This window comes from Poromitra crassiceps, assembly GCF_964638095.1.
Source record: "Poromitra crassiceps genome assembly, chromosome: 3".
In the NCBI taxonomy this organism is placed as follows: Eukaryota; Metazoa; Chordata; class Actinopteri; order Beryciformes; family Melamphaidae; genus Poromitra; species Poromitra crassiceps.
In genome coordinates, this window is record NC_139625.1 from 73,698,399 (window position 1) to 73,716,679 (window position 18,281).

At 41.0% G+C, this 18,281-nt stretch overlaps 1 pseudogene across 1 annotated transcript; it reads right to left on the reverse strand.

The window, feature by feature from the left end:
• Positions 1 to 264: 264 nt before the first annotated feature.
• LOC310773262 (ly6/PLAUR domain-containing protein 1 pseudogene) lies at positions 265 to 9,980 on the reverse strand (annotated as a pseudogene). The gene is made up of 3 exons (XR_014554032.1): positions 9,932 to 9,980; positions 4,652 to 4,786; positions 265 to 524 (listed from the first exon to the last, which is right to left on the reverse strand). The product of XR_014554032.1 is annotated as a ly6/PLAUR domain-containing protein 1 pseudogene (transcript).
• Positions 9,981 to 18,281: the final 8,301 nt, after the last annotated feature.

Below are 18,281 nucleotides of genomic sequence, written 5' to 3' on the forward strand. Positions count from 1 at the left end.
CAATCAAGCTCAGCTAAAGTTACAGGGATTGGGATTTGCCAAAATCTGCCAAAATCTCTAACCTGGCAAGATGTTATAGGTGACCAAAACTCTGTCCAATAAACAAGCGACTTCTGAGTCCATGTGGCTTTCATGTACAAGCCCTGATTCTGTTCTAATTAATGTAGGCACCTGAACAAGCCGAATACAAAAACGCAACAAAGTCAAGTTTTCAGACAAAAGAAAGCCAACTGTACAGTATCGGGTGTGGTTGCACCCTTGGGTCTACGTCAGGGGCGGGACTGTCGCAGGCCCCAGAGCTGGCAGCAGGAGGGCCAGGAGGAAGAGAGGCGAGCAGGTCAGCCGCTGGCTCGACGGCGCCCCCGAGGGGACGCCTGGACGCTTCTTCTTGGGCCCGTTGCAGAGCGGCGTGTTGCAGCAGGTGATGCACACAGAGTTGAGACGCCCCGTGCAGAACTGCTGGTAGCCAGAGGAGGCGATGAGGCACGCCCCCGAGGAGGCGCACGACTTGCGGTAGTGTATTCCTGCAGAGGAACAGACAGACAGACAGAGGTGGGACCAGACCGGAGCAGAATATTATGCTGTCTGTCACTGCACAAAAACTGACAAATGTGTTATTTTAAGTTATTTTATCAGACTTATCAAGCTTATTTGAGGACAGAGACACACACACACACACACACACACACACAGAGTATTATACGTGCACACATGCTCTCTCTGCACACACATACACACTAATGTGCTCACGTATTTGAGAGAAGGCAGACATCTCTGTGGCCGATATCTCAAAAACTCGGCAACTCGCACCAAAACGATCTAGATGGATAAATAGCACTACAGGTAAGAGGAAAAATATGTGTTTTTGGATCTGGGGTGAAACCGTCTCTTTAACTTTCTTTACTTTTACTTGGTAAAAGTGAAATTGTCTAGGAGAAAGTTGATTGAAAGTTTGATGTTCTTCATTGTTTTATGTATATGATTTCTTGACACAAGTCATATTGACATCTCTCAAGTGACATTTATTGAAACCAACGACTAAGCAAGATTATCTGCATAGTGAGATAATTTGACCAAAAATATCAACGTCTGGAACAAGTTCAAATCACTTCCCAACTTGACATTTTTTGCAGAAGGGAAGGATATTTTTTCCTGAATTTGAAAGAGAGTAGGGTTTGCCAATGTTTGTTCAATTAATTATTGTGGAATTATTCAATACTGCGCTGTCTGACTATGGGGAACCTTTAAACTAAATTGAGAACAATCATGTATCTGTATCTCATTAGTATCATTAGGCGAGGAAGAACTAGGGACTCATTTATCTATAATTGCTTAATTTGTACATGAAAATGACAGCATCTTATATCTTATACTCTACATTTTGCAACTCTGCATCTTTTTATTGCACTATATAGAGATATCGATTCCCTGTCTGGTCTTATCAAGTTTGTTCATGTTATTGTGAATCCTATGCCTGTATAAGAACCTCATATTTTGCAATGTTGCAACTTTTTACTGCACTGAGGGATACTGACTCCCTGTCTGGTCTCATGAGCTGAGATCGCTATGTGATTTGTTATGTAATCTTAGGCACTTTTGATGTTACTAGCAATCTCGCACGCTCGAGGCCTCGCCTGCCCTGCAGCTTGCCCACTGCGCGTCGCATACGCAGCTCGGCCGCTACGTGGCCTCGCCTGCTGTATGACATCATCACTGATGACATCACTGATGACATTACATCATTAGGTAATAGAGAGCCGCAGTAACGAGTCCAGAAATCATCGATACTAACAGCCCTGGTTCTTCACAGTTTTCGCCTATGGGAGTTTTGAATGGGTTTTTGGCGCGATGCTTCTAATAAGCTCTCTGGGCAACGCTGGCTTAATCAAACGCGAACCAGTGTTTAGTACAGGGGCGTATCTACGGGTGGGCCTGGGGAGATGTCATTCTTGCCCTGGCCCACCCAAAAAAAAAAAAAATTAATTGGTTGTTTTCTAGAGGCAAACTTGCTGCTGCATTGCTAGCCAATGGTTTTGTTACTTTTGTAAAAACGCAGGGCACATCATCTCCAGAGTCTAATGCATGACAACTTCATGACATCTAGGAATTTTGTTCTCTCTGTGGATAAATAAACCAGAGGGCGTCTTGTTCAAACTTGAAGCAGCCTCAGTGTTGTTATTTTTTAAACTCACAGCAGTATGGATCAGTGGTTCTAATTTCTGTATAAAGTAACAGTATACACACAAGTATAAGCATTCATGTATGCAACATTTGGCACCTATATGTAACCTTTTAAGGTTGAGATAATTGTATTATCATTATATGGTCCAAATATTTCAGTAAAGCACTTGAAACACTTGAAATATTCTTGCTTGGGTGGTATCATTCTACTTGAAATGATGGTCAAATGCATTATTTTTAGTAAAATAACACTTCGGCCGGGCATCTGCACCCCTTCCTATCCAGGCCCACCCAATTTGATCCAGGCCCACCTATAATTCAATTTCTGCATACGCCCCTGGTTTAGTAATATCATCTTCACACACGAGGACAACTTTTACGAGTTTTGAAGCTTTTACTTGCCGTTAAAAGGACGGCTAGCTAGCAAACGGCTAAATGAGACTACACTTTTGAGTCGATGGGGATATACAGTATACGTCAATAACGTCACCACTTCAAAGGGCGAACACGGAAATTCTCTTTCCCTCACCTGGTTCAGCCCTGTTCAGCCCGGGGTAATCAGTGCACATCAACAACAGTCCAGGTTGAGTGCTGACGTGACGTGGAAGCCTATGCGACAGTGTGTAGTTCTGGATTAGCTTAGCTTGAGCATTTTACTTCTAGGGCTCGCATTTACGCTACAAAACTCATGAAAGTGGTCCTCATGTGTGAAGATTATCCGACGGAACTCTGGTTCGCGTTTGATTAATCTTGCGTTGCCCAGAGACCGTATTTGAAGCATCGCGGCAAAAACCCATTCAAAAATCCCATAGACAGGAACAGTGTAGAACCAGGAAGTTCGGTACTTCCGCATTCTGCCTACAAAAATACGTCATCCCTGCGGCTCTCTATTAGGGCAATCACCTAATTAAAAAATCACGTTCCGTCAGGTCACCTGCACGGGTGCTCTTTACACCCCCTGAAAGTTTCAGCCCGATTGCACATAAAATGGCATAGCTGTGGCCGGCGGACAAAAATGTAAACAAACATTGCCCACTTTCTGCCTTTTCATATAGATAGTAGGTGTTTTATCATTTACCTGGTGTTTTTATTGTATTATTTTTATCATGTCTTTTGTGTATTTGTTTTGTAAAATCCTGTCTGCAAATTAAATCTCCCTTACAGGACAAATAAAAAGATTTGGATTGGGCATATCAATCAGTCAATCAATCTAAATCTAAATCAGTCTAAATTTAAATTCAATTAAATCTGTGCCTGCATGTATATCAGGGAAGGTCTATTATATTATTGGTGTGAGAGAAGATGTGTGTGATGCTGTGTCAGTGGAACATGAAGGGAAACCACATGTCTGTCCTGTCTGATGAATGAGCAGAAGCGGTGCGGCGAGATAAAGCGCTGCCGGGGCGGAAGACAGAGATGACTTTGTTCAGATTCATGCTCATATTATCAAAAATGTATGCCTCACATTTGATTGTGTCAAGAAAAAAGGAAAACTTTCTGAGGTATTGGTGTAAGTTTCTTTCCCCCGTTTTCTCCGCAATTGTACTTGGCCAATTCCCCCTGCTTCCCCGGTCATTGCCTCCCTCCCAAACAGGCGCCCTGACCGACCAGAGGAGGCGCTACTGCAGTGACCAGGACACATAGCCTTAATCCGACTTCCCAACTGCAGACAATTGTGCCTGTATGGACGCCCGACCAAGCCGGAGGAAACACGGGGGCTCGAACTTGCACCCCACGTGTTGGTAGGCAGGGAATCTACTAACAATGCAACCTATTCTCACCCACAAGTCGTCAAATACTGCCGTTTGTTCAGGATCGATTGTCATCACTTCCCGAAGAAAAAGGTAGCCCCCTCTCATCCGAAAGTAACGGGGTGGGCTTGGGAGTCATGTCACTGACGTTTGTTTGCCTAACCCCAACCCCACTATCCTGCACAGGGGCGTATCTACGGGTGGGCCTGGGTAGGCACAGGCCCACCCACTTCTTGCCCTGGCCCACCAAAAAAATAAAAATAAAATAAAAATAATTAATTGGTTGTTTTTTAGAGGCAAACTTGCTGCTGCCTTGCTAGCCAATGGTTTTGTAGCTTAAAAACGCAGGGCACATCATCTCCAGAGTCTAATGCATGACAACTTCATGACATCTAGGAATTTTGCGCGTTCCGTGCAAAATTTCGTCATGCAATTGCCCCACCAATTTTGTCCAGGCCCACCCAATTTTATCCAGGCCCACCCATAATTGAATGTCTGCCTACGCCCCTGATCCTGCATGTTGACAAATAAGTAAAAAGAGGTACCCCGGTTGTGAAAAAGTGACGACAAGGGTTCCTGACCGATTGGCAGTATTTGACGAGTTGGGAGTGAGAATGTGTTGCACAATAAAACTATTCTCAGATTTGGTTTGTGAGACAAAATCTCATTGAATGGCTCTAATGTGGTAGAGGTCCATGATATGAAAACACATTCCTTACCATCGGGTTTGACCAGCACCTCCTTCTGGCACATGTCCTGGACGTTGACGGTGCAGTTGACGATGTACTCCGGGGTGGAGCAGTCGGTGTGCTTCACCTCCTCACACTGGTAGCACTGGATCTGAAGGGCCTCTCCTGCAAAACCCAGCCACATCCATGACTGCTTTATGGCAAAACAGCCACATACATGACTGCTTTATGGTAAAACAGCCACATACATGACTGCTTTATGGTAAAACAGCCACATAAATGACTGCGTTATGGCCCATTAAAGGTGATTCATACTGCGACCTGGAAGACACAATTCTTGTTTTCTTAGGAGTTCTATAGATGCAATAATAGACAGACAGACAGACAGACAGACAGACAGACAGAACATCTATCTACTCAATCAATCAATGACATGATAATATGATAACATTATTTTGTTTAAAGTGTATTTTTGCTGTTTGTGAAGTACATGAAACACTCACTAAATTTCATTTCAAACTCTGTAATGCAGGACATGACGTGTCTCTCCACCATGATGGGATTATGCGACAATACCTTGAATTTATTGGACAACACGTTTTGAAGCATTAGTCACGAGAAAAGGTTAGCTACATGTAACAGTCCCGCTTAGCGACTAAAACAGCTTTGGTTTGGTTGGGTTAAGGTTTTTTGGAGAGATTTAGCTGAAAACGGAAACTTGCACTCGCAGTAGAAAATGTGTTTGCATCGGCTGGCCACACCCTCACTCTCCACTGCGGCTATTTCAATGTCAAACTGCAGCCTGTTTCTCGTGTTTCTCAAATTTCACAAAAGTCCCTGAGTCACTCATGTTTGTCGAGAACAAATTAAATGAAGGCTTTGCCAGCTTTAACTTTTGTCCTTGTCTTTTTCTTTGTTTGCCAGAATCTTCACGACCTGTTCCAGAAAAGAAGCGTGTTGCACAGTAGGCTATCCACTTCTCTATGTTCTAGGCTATAATGTGGCATGATGACATTACACCCACTGCAGAAGGTCAGTGCTGAGGCTGCTGTACCTGCCTCACCAGTACATTGGCTAATCAAGCCCACCATCGGCCCAGTCTCATCTTTGATGTTTTTCAGCTGCATGCGCTGCTGCTCTCATTAGTGTCAACAGGGGGGTTAGATGATGCACATGCTGGCTGAGACCAAGCCGTGCAAAACACAGAAAAACACATGAGCAAAGCACTGACTTGTAGATTCCCAGAATAAATGTGTACGTTTCTGCAATCCATTGAATGTCAACGTCTCTGAACCTAAATACGTTGCAGAACACATTTGTAGATACGTGAATATCAGCGTTATAGCCTACACATCATAGAGAGTCTGCTATTGAAATAGTGCGGTGGACAGTAAGGGTGTTGCGGCCGGGGTGGATGGAAGGCGTTGTAAACACTTGCCTTCGGAGGGCCATGTTCAATTCCCAGTCATGACCACAGCGTATCCAAATTCTACATTTCAACCACGAGTCTTTTGTTATTTAACCTAACCCGAACCATAAGCCTAACCTTAATTAAGTTGTTTTACTTGCCTAAACATGACCACAGTTGTTAAAGTTGTTCTATTTGTGTTTAATGAAAGGCAACAACATTTTCAAATCCGTCATTTTGTTTCAAATTTATTTTGACATTTTAAGTTTGCAGAAGTGAGAAATGCGGTAACACTTCATAATACTGTAACACAAAAAATGGGTAGTTACTGAGGAACGAGTAAGGAACGAACCATTAGTTCATGAATAGTTAATGATTAGTTAATGAGTAGTTGATAGGTAGTTCCTTAATGGTAGTTACTCAAGAACTGACCATTAGTTACCATGTTAACAAACCAGTAAGTAATGATTACTTCATTTGTTTTCATTCACTAGTTCATTAATAGTTAATCGGTAGTTCCTTAAAGATCCTTAATGGTAGTTACTTAAGAACTGACCATTAGTTCCCATGGTAGTTACTTAAGAACTGACAATTAGTTACCATGTTAACGAACCAGTAAGTAATGATTACTTCCTTAATTTTTTTTTTATATTTCACTAGTTCATGAACAGGTAGTTCCTTAAGAACTGACTATTAGTTACCATGTTCGTGAGCATGACTCCACCAAATACTTACCAGTTGTTCATGAGTACTCATCGTTACTTCATGATTACCTTACCATTACTTACCATGTTAGTGCATCATTACTTCCTGCTTACTTTACCATTAGTTCCCATGTTTGCGCCCCCTCAAGTAAAGCAGTACATCTTACCGAGTTGTTAGTAAGGAATGCACCATTACTTCCTGCTTACTTTACCATTACTTAACATGTTTGTGCCCCCTCAAGTAAAGCAGTACATCTTACTGAGTAGTTACTAAGGAATACACCATTACTTCCTGCTTACTTTACCATTACTTAACAACTAGTGAAATATTAAAAAAATAAAAATAAGGAAGTAATCATTACTTACTGGTTCGTTAACATGGTAACTAATGGTCAGTTCTTAAGTAACTACCATGGGAACTAATGGTCAGTTCTTAAGTAACTACCATTAAGGATCTTTAAGGAACTACCGATTAACTATTAATGAACTAGTGAATGAAAACAAATGAAAAAAAGTTTTTTTTAGGGAAGTAATCATTACTTACTGGTTCGTTAACATGGTAACTAATGGTCAGTTCTTAAGTAACTACCATTAAGGAACTACCTATCAACTACTCATTAACTAATCATTAACTATTCATGAACTAATGGTTCGTTCCTTACTCGTTCCTCAGTAACTACCCATTTTTTGTGTTACAGTATTATGAAGTGTTACCAGAAATGCCACGTTTTAGAAACATACGTATGCAGACGTATTTATGCATATCCCTGGTTTGCTGACACATAAAATGTCAACGTTTTATTCTGGCAATTGAGTATCAACCCACAGATTTTTTAATTGCTGGTGAACCAAAGTGTGTATTTTTGTTTGCCTGCGATGTTGATGTTAATCTTCAGTAAACTGGTAACTGTATAATACTAACAAGCATCAAAAGAGACGGTAATGCCCTCATGTCGTTTGGGGTAGTAAAAGTGGAAACAGCACTGTAGCCTGAGTGCCTCGCCCAGCTTTGGAAGATCTCCTCTGATGCTGTTAAAACTCTCTGGGTGATAATTTCTTTCTCCTCGCAAGATAAATAAGCCAGGGCCTGAGCACATCGAGAGAGCAATGGATATTCAGAAAAATCCATCATTTCTGAAATGGATAAACTAAGGGTTGAGAGTTGAGAGAGGGTTAAAGCTATCGGTTTGGTTGAAAATAAGTGACATCTCGCAGTTGACAATAGACTTGCTAGACTGAATGGGAATCAGGTGAGCTATAAAGGCTTGGCATCACCTTCATAGATATCTTACTGTGCGATGTTGATATGATAATTGATTTCAATGGACACTCACTGCATTGAAGGAAAGCATAAATGCTTGTTGCAGACTATTCCTATTAGGGCTGGACGATATGGACCAAAAATCACATCTCTGTATTTTTAGGCTGAATGGTGATACATGTATAGACTACATGTATATATCTCTGTGTTTTCTACAAAGTGGGCTAAATGTTCAGTTGTGAGTCAAAGCCACATGAGATGTCACAAGCACTTTTACTAAAACAAAACTGTACTTGACCAAATACCTTGATATCAATATTGCGACAATATTGTAGGATGACTATTGGTGCTTTCACAAAATATTTACACAATGAGATTTTTGATAAATAATCATCAGTAATGTGGATATAATATAATATAATGAATAAGTGGGTAAATCCAAAATCTAAGATGATATCTAGTCTGACGATATAATATCAATATATTGCCCATCAGGCCTATATTAATGGAGAGCAGTGTTTTTCCTCCACAGAGAATTGAAAAAAAGAAGACAAGAATCAACACAATCTTGGTTCACAATCCTGTTTTTGTTGCTAATTATATTAGTCAGTATTGATTGACACAGATTGCTCAACTGCTGTGCCTGCCAGATTCAATTAGTATTTCTCAAAGACATCATCATCACCCCAGCACCACACAGACGCTGTTAAACACACGAACTCCACAAGTCCCACAAACATCTCCTGTCTTTTCTGCCCTCAATATTCCACATCACAAGCCATCCGTCCCCAGTGACGGATATTGGTGTAATAATTATTGAAATGGCTCCAATCATTAATTTCAACTCTGACAGCCCCATCAAACACAGGCTCAACTGATAAAGGTCCAAAACAACACCACAACCCAAGCCTAATTACTTTAAACCCAGCAAATACATGAAAGCCCCATCCATCAACTGATGGCCTCTTGTGGAAAGAAAGAAAGAAAGAAAGAAAGAAAGAAAGAAAGAAAGAAAGAAAGAAAGAAAGAAAGAAAGAAAGAAAGAAATAATTGGGAGTATTTTTCATACTGAAAAGCATCACCTCTTGGGGATAGGCTATCAGCTTTAGGAAATCATTCAAAATGTATTTGTTCCACAACAGAGGCTTAAAAAAAATCATCAAAGGAAACAAATTACTTTCTGCAATTACAAAACTAACATATTCTACTCTCAACCCCACTGTAATCCCATAGTCACATAAAATTAAATAAATACAGTATAATATATTTGTAAAAAGAGAGACAGATAACCAGTGCAGACAGCATTGCATTGGTCTGATCCTATATGTTACTGAAAGTAACCACTTGTATCCTAAAGATAGGACACCGCGTGTTATTAACACTAAGGTTTTACTGACAAAGTCTGCGTCTTGAACGAAATGCCCAAATAGCGCAGAGGATAGGCAGCGCGCACCTCTCATCGCAAAACCGCCGTCAGAGTGCAAAAGCATCTTATTATAGGCTATTTTCCGATTTTTCTTTGACAAAAGTATATGAGACAATTCCAAAAAGGATGTGAATGTTAAAGATTTTAAAGATTCAGCAAACATGCAGGACGCATGCAAACAGATATAGTCAAAGAGTCTGACATTTCGAAAAATATAGCAAAGTAAATCTATTTTGGAGCAATGATGCGTTTGTATACATATATTATGCAAAAGTCTATGTGGCGCAAATACAAGTCGTGGTAATTTTGACATGCATTGCCTATAGCCTATTGCGCGTAAATGTGGATACAAATATTTTGTATGCGCTTTAAAGGTTTGACAGTAACATGAATTATGTTAAAATGTATCCCAATATGCCTCCAGTTTGTTTCCTATACTTGGGAAGATGCGCTCCAATCTATGCCATCATTATAGTGGAAACGGGTTGCAGTCTCCCCAAGTTGGACCTACCTGCGTCGAGAAGGACTCCAAATAAAGTCACAAAAACGAGGAGACGCATTCTCTCCCAGATGAGGCTCGGAGGGGAACCATCAGAGCCGGGGAACTTGTTCAGAGGCAGCTAACCCACCGAGGAGGGAACCCGGGCACAGAGCTCATTCTCCGTCTGGCTGCTGGCTGGCTGGGTGGGTGGGTGGGTGGGTGAGGTAAGGTGAAAGCAAAAAGCTCCGCACAACTGGAGACAGATCCGGAGCGCAGAAATCATAAAGCGCACCACGTGATGAATGCTCGCGCAGTTGGGATCTCATACATCAGTCACTTTATATTCACATATATATGTGGGCTCAGGCTGGCACTGGCAGTGCGTCTCTCAATAGTGAGTTTATAGAGACATTCGTGCGTTTTTGTATGTTCTATCTACTATGACATCATTCTATGACTAAGTGCGTCTGTGCCTGTGGGTGTCCATGGTGAGTGACCTTATACCTCCTTATCACCGTTTTATCACTTAGCCTAATCTCCTGTATCACCATTAGGCCTATTCCTATGGGGACTTATGTGACCCTCAATAGTGAATTTACAATGCCGTTATGGTAGCAATTATAATTATGTCACTGATATTATTTTTGAACTTATTGTATCATACCAGTTGTTTCATAAAGTACCAACTCACTTTAATCTCAATTCAATAGTAATAACACATGGTATTGATATTACAATGACTTTATGGTATTTTTGTATAGGCTAATTATCCCCATTAAGCTAGGCATATGGCATTGGTTTATCTGTGGTATAATTTGTCTCCCTGTAGCAGCTGCACCTCGGTATTTGTTGTATAAGTGTTGCTGTTATTATGTGTTTAGCATTTTGTTGATCTCCTATGCCTATGCTATGTCTAATAGTGCTATTGGGACTGTGTGCCCATGTTCAATAGCAAGTATGGTCCTTTGTAGCTATTTAGCTTATCGAAGAGGTAATAAGACAGGTTATTAGGAGAAAACTTAATATGGGTTTTCTGCATGATATTTTAAACTAAGTGATGATTGTAGGGGCTTTCAGTGTGTCTGGGGTCATCAATAGTGAGTTAGACTAATAACCCTATGGTACTTAATCACATTTCTTTTACATTACTATAATAACCTACTCCTATCAAGGTCATATGGTTTTATTATAGGAATTTATGTGGTATATCCACCTACATAGCTGCACAATATTTTAAGTGTTGCTGTGAGCCTGTTTTTATGTCTTGATGTAGCCTATACCACTAATATCCCTATATTCCCTTAACACTCCTATAGGGACTTGCTCTATGCCATTAGGCTATACGGTATTTTGTTCACCTCTTCATGGCAATCAAGCAGGCCCAGCTCTAGGATGAAGTGACTGAGGGGGCAGGTGAAAATTGTGACGTGGCAAATCTTTTATAGTGAAACAGTAGGTTATCAGCACTGAGTGCCACGTTTTTCTCGCCATAAATCTGTAATAAACATTGTTTCGGTTAGGCATTCAAATGTTGAAAGTTTAGAGTGTATAGGGCTGAGAACATTATGATGGAACTTATGATGGCCATCCCCATACTCAATTAGGCGATGTCTCATACAGTAAGTTGTTGCAGCAATTTTTGGGTTGATACCATTTGTTACACAGATTTGGTGTACAATTTAATCATTTTTGACCACATGAGAGAGTATAAATGGTAAAAATCCCTCAAAATAAAACCTTGAGGAACACCATCGGAAAGGAAAATGCTGTGATTTGGTATCAAAAACTTTTGACATTTGGAGATTTCTGTAAGATTTTTTTTCCCTTTTTTGTGTGTGCTTCTGTTGTCAATATAAAGCCATACATTCCCAGCCTGGTTCAAACCATGCTGATAATGTGAGGTCACATCCTGTTTCACTCTGTATCAGTCTGGCAGTGTGCGGGAGTACTCGTCTTGACAGACAACTCCTTCAGCAAATCAACGTCACCAAATCCAGTCCTTCAGCCAATCAGCGTTGGATACAGTCAAATCCAAATCCATTCGGAAGAACGGTAAAAACGTATTTTCTACAGAGAAACTCCACTGGTGCATACTCTTGTTCTTGTTTGTTGTTATTGAGTCTATTCCTGCAATAACTGCACTTACGGCTGTGTTTACTCTAGCCTACTAAAGTTAACATTACTGCTCATTGCTTTGGGAGCTGCCATACTGTTTTGCCAGCGGCATCCCTGTTACGTTGTCAACTACGAGGCGTTGAGGCAGCTCCCTGATTGGCTCGTGCACTTAGTCATTTCTGGAAATGGCTGTTGGCGGGCTGGATGCCAGGCTGACCCACAGAACCCAACAGAATGTGGGATCACATGATCAGGATGGTTTACCAGGCTAATACATGTACAGTACATCCCCTGAATGAATACATGAATGAATTCTTTAAGACAGTTGTTAAAAATACAAATGAACAACAGAATCAGAATCACTTGTATTGCCACAGTATGCAAGATTACATACGAGGAATATGTCTTTGTGTCAGTATGCATGTCAATATTCAGATAAAGAAATAGGAAAAACAACAAAATGACAATCACAACATTGCAAGTGCAGTCCAATACAATATATACCGTACACGAGTGGAGGAGTGTTCAGTAGGCATAAAATATGAATTTACATGAATTTACAGTCCGAGTTAAATAGGTGTTAAATAGGCAGTGAATTTACATGAATTTACAGTCCGAGTTAAATAGACATTAAATTAAATATGAGTTACAGTCTAATTAAGTGGTGCATGATGAAGTTAGCAAGAGTAATCTAATGGTATAGAGTTGTGGTAGAAGAAGCAGCTGTACTTTAAGTGACGAGTGAAGCCCGGCGGCAAAGTGACGGACGGGGGGGGGGGGGTGGTGCGGGGTCCTTATTTGTAAAAACAAGGGTAACTTCTGCCCAGGACCACGTGCGTCATGTAGCAACCAGGCACCTCATGCAACTCAAGCCCTTTGGAGGAAACTCCATCTTTCAACAGCCGAAGTTTGGCACTGATGACATCATCACTGATGACATCATCATCACATTATTCATTCCTGACTGAATGAATGAATGAATGCCTGACTCACCCCAAAACGCCTTCTCTTGACCACGCGCTGCGCAAGTGGTAAAAATACTCAGTGGTCGGCACAGCACAAGCCATCCATGGACATAGAATAAAACAGCACATCAGCAATACACACACACACAGAAACAACAAACAACAATACACACAAACAACAATACACACACCACACACAGAAACCACAAACAACAATACACACACACAACAATACACACACCACAAACAGAAACCACAAACAACAATACCCACACACAACAATACACACACCACACACAGAAACCACAAACAACGAAGACATTACAATTCTTGGCTGTCAGCAGCTCATCAGTGTGTGGTTGTAAAGTTTCATGAGGCAGTGATTATCCTAGAGGTCACAATATACAGTAGGACCTACTGAGTAGGTCATTTTATATGGTGAGGTCGTTTCAAAAAATGACCTCACTATAATGAAATAGCTACTTTGGGGACTAACATCATTATACATGAATATAATTGGGCTCATTAAATCCACAAGAGTCTCAACTTCCCAGTCATACCCAATTTATGCAATTCCAACACTGTTTAGGGACTGTGCCGAGCCTGCTCCTTGGCATTTAATATAATTATTTGACCGGTCAATTTCCAAGTGTTGCTCTGACAAGCGATTTGTTTGTCTAAAATCTATTGCATTAATTCACTTTTTTCGTTATGGCTATGTGAACTTGTTTGCCCACTAACTTCTCTAACAGCCTACCAATGATACTGTTAATGTCGATGGTAATTTGCCGGAGCATTATCTCAGCTATTAACCAACATTCACAGAGCCTATTCTGGTGTTGTTTGAATGGTTTATTGCAATCGATGTAACATAGTGAGGCTATTATGGCAGAGAGAGAGAGAGCAAAAGAGAGAGAGAGAGAGAGAGGAGGGGGAGAAAGAAATCATCCAAGCGTGGATAAATTAATTGCTTGTATTTATACACACATAATTAGCCATCAAGAGACACTAATGGTTATAAATCCCCGCTTTCTAAGCGTTCTTGGAGCAAAACTTACCCTGACAGACTTTGAGTGGGAAGCTGTGATGACCCCCAATGCCCTTGAGGAGACTTTTAGTTTTTTTCTGGAAATCTTTGGCCCACCTTCACTGAGTGAGTGAGTGAGTGAGTGAGTGAATGAGTGAATGAATGAGTGAATGAATGAATGAATGAATCACCGACTGACGCATGACTGAGTGTGCCTACACTCAGAGTGTAAAAATGGCCCATTTCAGAATAATACATTATATATTATATTATTGTGTCTCTGCAGAAAGGACAGACCCTGATACAATTAATACTCAACTCAGTGAGCCACTGAGCCACCGCATGCAGCCCTACTGCATGACTGCACCATGGACATCACACACATGGATTTACACTCTTAGGTCAGCTGACTCAGTTAACTAGAAGCTCAACTATATTAGAGCCATTTTTGGTGATTACCGTACTCAAACTGCCCAACAATCAACTCTTAGCAACCAAGGTTAATCTCATCTGCTAAGCCTATAGATTACTTTCTAATCATAAAAGTTCATAGGAAACAACCTTGCCGGTTTTCATAGAGGCCATAATAGTTTTTTTTAGTATACTATAATGTGTAAGCATCACTTTAATGTTGCAGCTGGAAAAGGTGGGGCTGATTTCCACTGTACTTTACATACTGCTGGGTATCTTATGCCTTACAGTCGTCTAAAATAACTAGATGCGCTCGATGCCTAGGCCCTGCAGCTCGCCCACTGTGCGTTGCATACGCAGCTCAGCTGCTACACGGCCTCGCCTGCTCTATGACATCACTGATAACATCATCATGGACGACATCACTGATGACATCATCACTGATGACATCATCACTGAACAGCCAGGAAGGATGACATCATCACTGATGACATCACATCATCATTAGGTAATTAGGGCAATTACCTAATTAAAAAATCGGGCTCCGTCAGGTGACCCGCATGGGTGCTCTTTACACCCCCTGAAAGTTTCAGCCCGATCGCAGGTAAAACGGCATAGCTGTGACGGCCAAAATTCTTGAAACAAACCGAGATTGCCCACATGGTCCCTTTTATAATAAGGATACATGACCATTAAATGGTCAACTATATCATTTTTATATAGTTGATTATATTTTGTATTAGTAATCTGAATCTGCAAAATAACTAACTTAAAGTCCCTGGAAACCAGAAATAATTTTTTATTATTTAGCATTTTGAGTTCATCACATCACAGGAACCTATGTTAATAAGCCACCAGCCAAATTTGAACGATGATGAACGTCGCAAAGTATATAAATTTAGGTTTGACAGTCATGACAAAAGTCATGAGAATCAATTAGATTGCATTTTCTCCCGCGGACTGTGTGGGCGTGTCCTGTGTGTGTGTGTGTGCGTGCAAGACTGCAGGTCTCCTCCGAGAGAGAGAGAGAGAGCGAGAGAGAGAGAGAGAGAGGGAGGGAGGGAAACGGAGAGAGAGAGAGAAGGAGAGAGAGAGAGAGAAGGAAAGAGAGATGGAGTGTGTGTGTGTGTGTGTGTGTGCGCGTGTGTCTGTTTGTAGAAAAGTGGCGATTTTGTTTTTTTTTGTTGAAACTAATGTCACCTACTTTCTGAGGCACACAATTACTCACATAAGACCCTAAATTGAATAGTTAGAAGGTTTTTGTGGATTTTGGTTTCCAGGGACTTTAAGGGGCCCTTTACACGAGGACAGTTTCTGGAAGAAACGACACAATAGCGTTTCCTTCACACCTTTTCCTCCACACCTTCTCCCTGTTTACATGAGCGCTGTTGAATTTTTAAAACGCCGTAATGTAGCCTACATGCCAGGTCGCTAGGTGGCAGTGTGATCACCTTATTCTTTGCCCATACAAGGACGCTTCTGCATGACGTCATTTCGTAATCGTCTTGGTCGTGGTAATCGTCCGGAAGTAGAGTACGCCTACCGCAGTGCATAGACTTGCCAAAAAGCTGTTTTCAAGCTAAAAAAAAACCCAAACTGTTTTAAAGTTTTAATATTTGTCGGGTGAGAACGTAACATACAGTATATGTGACCAGTTTATCAGAATAACGCCTATTGGAAATCTTTAACGAGCAGCGAGGACCGGGAGCGCTGACTGTGATCTGTCAAACCCTACTGTAGTTAGGCTACTGGCAGTGAGAAAACACTGTCGACGTGCTTTTGTAACTAACGTTAAATGCCGACCGGGTACAGCCATCGGCTCCTCGCAGCAGTAACATTATGAACATGTAACTGAAGTTGCAGTGTAGCTTAATTCTGAATGTTGCCAAACTTCATTCATACTGACGCTTTATTTTGAAAATGGTTGCCAACTCGCGCATGGCTATGGCGTAATCGCATGTGTCGCGTGTGCAGGCATGTCAGAGTTTCTGAAATGTGCCGTCTCAAAGCGATTACATGGAGCTATCAGCGGGGAGCGTACCAAAGAATTCCACTCTGGAGGGTGGTTTCAAAATGTGTCGTTTCCTAAGCGCGAATTCACCGTCGCCGTCTAAAAGGGAGGCACTAACGATAAAATAATTCCCCGTCACCATAGGAAACCGTCCTCGTGTAAAGGGCCCCTAAGACATCAAATAAAGGTAGTGGAGTACAAAAGTACAATATTTCATCAAGTACCTCAAAATGTTACTTAAAGCAAGACTAAACCCCCCAGATTTCCTGCAAAACGGCTCTCCACTCGATCCGAAAACCCCGCAGGCAAGATGGCCGCCCACACTCCCCTCCTTACCTGGCAGAATTCCTCCCCCATAAACTAACATATCTTGGCCAATAAGTAACATACAAAATAAAACAACCCGTAATATCTTAATTTTATGTAGAATGCAGAGGACATGTAACTGTTTAGTTAAACTTGCATTCCAGGAATATTGTGCTCTAAAGATGACGTTAGTGGCTCGAGACTGTTTCGTCCTGAAACCCACACGCTTTTCGGTGGTGGTTTTAGCGTAACCTATGTGGGATTCAAGGCGTAACCTATGTGGGTTTTAACGTAACCTATGTGGGATTCGAGGCGTAACCTATGTGGGGTTTGGCGTAACCTATGTGGGATTTGAAATAACGCATCCGAGATATAAAACGTTATGAATTATAAACAACAAACTAACGCTGGTGATCCGTATGGGAAGTGTTACTCGAAATGGTTAAAAGTTATATCAATTTGGTCATTCAGTGGCATTTTACTGCCATGTAACATAACTAGCGGCTAACATTAGCCACAGTAGGCATTACCCATGGATGCATTGCTCTTAAAGGGCTCACGCCGCGTGAACTACAGTAATAATCAATGGGGGAAAAAAACAATTTTTCACATTAGTGGGGCGCGTGCTAAACCCACCGTGACGTCACGATGTACCAAATATCCCATTCATTTGAGGGCACAAAAAAAGCAGTGTTCAACCCATAGAGGGAACTTATGCTGCTGAAAATGATACAAATGGTACAATGGTAACAGTTTGGTCTCAAATGTGGAAATTTTGACCAGAATTCTTCACACACCACCCCCAAAGTCATATATATTGGTTAAAAGCTGAAAAGAAGTGTTTTGGGGTTTAGTCCTGCTTTAAGTATGTATTTGAGTAAATGTACTTCGTTACTTTTCACCTATGCTCATACAGACACATGCATGCGCGCACACACACACACACACACACACACACACACACACACACACACACACACACACACACACACACACACACACACACACACACACACACACACACACACAAATAGACACAGAACACACGTGTTCGTAATATTAATGACACAAGTCGATGCTGCTCAGTTTGAAATAGGAAATAGTTTCTTGTATTTATTTAGGAAATTGTTACATAAAATATAGCATTAAAGTCTAGTGTAACAGCCAAAATTGCACACAATAATAATAATAATAATAATAATTACCAAAGTAACACTGCTGGTAAGCATTTCTCTTTACAAAGGAACCAGGGACATTTAAGGAAAGAGGTGAAGCATGACAAATGACACTACAGTCCGACAGTACAAAATGTGGGTATAAATACTCGACACCTAGAAAAATACACCAGTCCTCTTCAGACTCTCTTCATACATATTAACAGTTTCATAGAAAACATTGAAACACACGCACAGTCGGCTCTGTTGATTAGCACCAGCTGGTCAAATTACAGATAGAAATTTGGCATAACCTTACCTAAAGTTCAAATATGTCTTTAAAATAAAGTGATAAAATATTTTAGTATTAGTTCTTATCGATCAAAATAAA